Source organism: Nicotiana tabacum, chromosome 3 (assembly GCF_000715075.1).
Source record: "Nicotiana tabacum cultivar K326 chromosome 3, ASM71507v2, whole genome shotgun sequence".
NCBI lineage: Eukaryota > Viridiplantae > Streptophyta > Magnoliopsida > Solanales > Solanaceae > Nicotiana > Nicotiana tabacum.
In genome coordinates this window covers 66,701,645-66,704,622 of record NC_134082.1, presented here as the reverse complement: position 1 = coordinate 66,704,622, position 2,978 = coordinate 66,701,645, and the positions used below count along the sequence as shown (strand labels likewise).

The 2,978-nt window shown below is 36.8% G+C and overlaps 1 long non-coding RNA gene across 1 annotated transcript; it reads left to right on the top strand.

Moving 5' to 3' along the window:
* Positions 1-520: 520 nt before the first annotated feature.
* On the top strand, positions 521-2,346 carry LOC107820090 (uncharacterized). The gene is made up of 2 exons (XR_001655856.2): positions 521-895; positions 1,915-2,346. It is a non-coding gene; the product is annotated as an uncharacterized LOC107820090 (long non-coding RNA).
* The last annotated feature ends 632 nt before the right edge of the window (positions 2,347-2,978 follow it).

Below are 2,978 nucleotides of genomic sequence, written 5' to 3'. Positions count from 1 at the left end.
ACTAATTAGAAAATTAGTTGTTTTATAAAAATGGAAAAATCACAAAAAAAATAACTTATTTTGCACTTTTTAATTTAAGTTTTGAATTTTGGTAGTTTTTCCTTTAATTTGGCTTTTGATTAATTGTGGTAATTTTTAGTTAGAGTTAATTAATTCAATGTGGTAGGATTAATTTGATTTAGGATTTAGCCTAGGTTTTATTTCGATTTTGAGAAAAGAAAAAGAATTTTGAAATTGAAAAAAAAAAGAAAAGGAAAAAATAGGATTTAAAGAGGATCAGATTTTTTGGGCCAAAAAGTTTGAAATTTCCGGCCCAAGTCATTTTTCCCAAATACCCGCCTAATTCCAGCCTAGACCCGTTCCCTAACCCGGTCCAAACCTACGCTGAGACCAAACGACCCCGTTTTGAAAGCCCCTCAATCTGGGCCGTTGATTTTGTTTAATCGGACGGCGGAGAACTGGAGGTCCTTTAGTATAAGGCTGTCTAAACTAGACCCCCCCTCTCTCATCGTCTCTCTCTCTCAACTCACTCTCAGAGCGACAACCCCAACCCTAATCTGCCGCCCCCTTTTCCACCGCCTCGAACCCAGAGGCGCCACTACCAAAACACCACCAAAATTACACCCCATAACTACCAAAACCCCCTCTTCCCAAATCCTTACTCCATTCCCCTCGAATATGGCTGAAACTCTTCGAATTGTGAATCTAGGGTTCGAGCCCTTGAAGTCAAAGACGAATTCATTCATGCAAGGTTGATGCTCCATGTTTCACATGAGTTTTAGGGTCGATTTTATCACGAAATAGCGTCACTCGCTTGTTCTTGACAAAGGACAAGCCATTAACGTTATTTCGAGATTTAGATCGGAAGGTCAGTCTTGAGGTCGAGCCTGAATCAGTGAGTTCTTTACTTCCATTTGTTTATTATTTTTTTTTCTTAGCATCCTTTCTTCTTCTCTCTCTTTCCAATTACATAAATTAAAATTTGGACAAGCTTTTAGCTAAGATTGATTATTGTCTGTTTTGTTTCTTTTTAATCTTTTTTTTCCAAGTTTTGTTCCACGTTTTTTCTTGCTTGGTCTGTTTAATTCGTTTTTCAACAACTTAATTAATTTCTGAGTTCACTTTGTGTGTTTGGCCATTTAGTTTAAATTTAGCCCTTTAGTTTAGGTTTTAATTTTGGTGAATTGTTTAGTCACTTCCTTACTGCTGGCCATAATTTGCTCATTTTGATTTGATTCATTTTGCTGTTTGGGCTCTGAATTCATTTCAGAATTCGTTCCAAGGAATTCAAATCGATTTTTTTAGCCCATGCCTGGTTTAACCATTGGGTCAATTGACCCATGACCTATTTGGTTTCCTACAGTAAAAAGAGGGTTATTAAGGGGTAATTTGGATAGTTTAGCTTAGGGAAATCTCAGTAACTAACTTATGAACCTTCTAGGAAGCTGGAAAGGGGGACTGATTTAAAGCTCTAAAAATTTACTCTAAGGTTTCCTAAGCAAAAACCAAAATTAGAAAAGGACTGAAGGGCAAAATTGAACACTTTTAGGCTGCCCTAATGCCTTGCCTATAAAGGTACCTTTACTTGGCATTGAAGGATTTTTTTAATAAAAAGGAGAAAAAATCCGAGAGAACAAAAAAGGCTGAAATATTCTGAAAACTACACTAATTTCTAGCAGTTTTCTTTGATAGAACTGATCAAATTCCGTATTAGCTAGAGGTTTCTGATCTTCTTCATTAGTTAAAATCTATGAAAATTTTCACATTTTGCACCTGGGTTGGGAAATGGTTTGATTTTGGGTTTAAAGTCTGGGTTTCAAGCTGCTGCGAGGTCACTGTTGCATTGATACTGCTGTGCTTTTGTTCTACTGTTTACTGCCGATCCTTCACTTCTTTTTCCTTTGCAATTTCCAGGTATGCCTTTGAGACTGTCATGGAATTGAAGCCTGACTGAATCGGTGTAAAGATCTGGAAACTTGAGTTGGAATTTAAATGAAAACACTATCTCTTGTTGTAATTACTGCTAGATTTGGTTATCTTACGTTAGTAAATTCCCCAGCTCTATAGTAACTTAATTTTCTTGCATGTGTTGGTTTGCTTGTTCATGCTATTAGTTTAAGGCTGTGTTGGCTATTTAGAATAGAGGTTTAAATTCAGAATGTCGGCATTGTAATAAGGATTGAGATCTATCATATGAGTGGATTGTCAGACATGCTATAGTGGAAGGTTGTTTGAGTGTGTTAAGTTAGTGTTCCTGTAGTTTGAGGTCTTACTTTGCAATTTGGAAAGTTTTGCAGCATTTTACATAGTTAAAACTGCCATTTAAATGGCCTGAGTGAGCTTAAATTTCCAATGTTTGTTGTGAGAATAATTTAGAAATTAATTGCAAGTATGAACCACTGTTGTTTGTTATCAATGCATGGGATGTTAGAAATGTTTGGAGAGCTGACAACTTGTTGAGGCCTTGGTGTTGGATAGGACTTGATTTCGAGTCTTGATTTCCAATTTTGGGTTTTTGCAAGTCTTTGGTCCATGGAACCTTAGATTTCTGGGCCATTCTCAAGAGAGGATGGCACGTTGGATGCATTGGGCTTGTTTGCTGAGCCCAATGGCTTGTATGGTTGCTGTTGGACATTTCACATAACTGACTTGATTCAAACACATGCTGGAAAAATGAAATCAGAATTTTAGTTTAATTAATTTTTATCAATTGTTTAAAATCATAGATCTAACTTGCTAATTCGATTTCACATTCCCTGCGGTATCAGTTGAGTGGCATTCTTGATTGGCATGATAATTTGGAGCTTAGAAGCTGGGCCTAACGCAGGCCCAGCTGAAGAATAATCATAATCAGACCCTTGGGCGCCTTTTTTTTTTCATTAGAAATTGGGCTTGGTTTAAGCCCAAAGCTTGAAGACATTTTAAAAGGGGTCCGTTCAGTGGTGTTTGAAATAGCTTCCCTTTGGGCCTTTAATTTT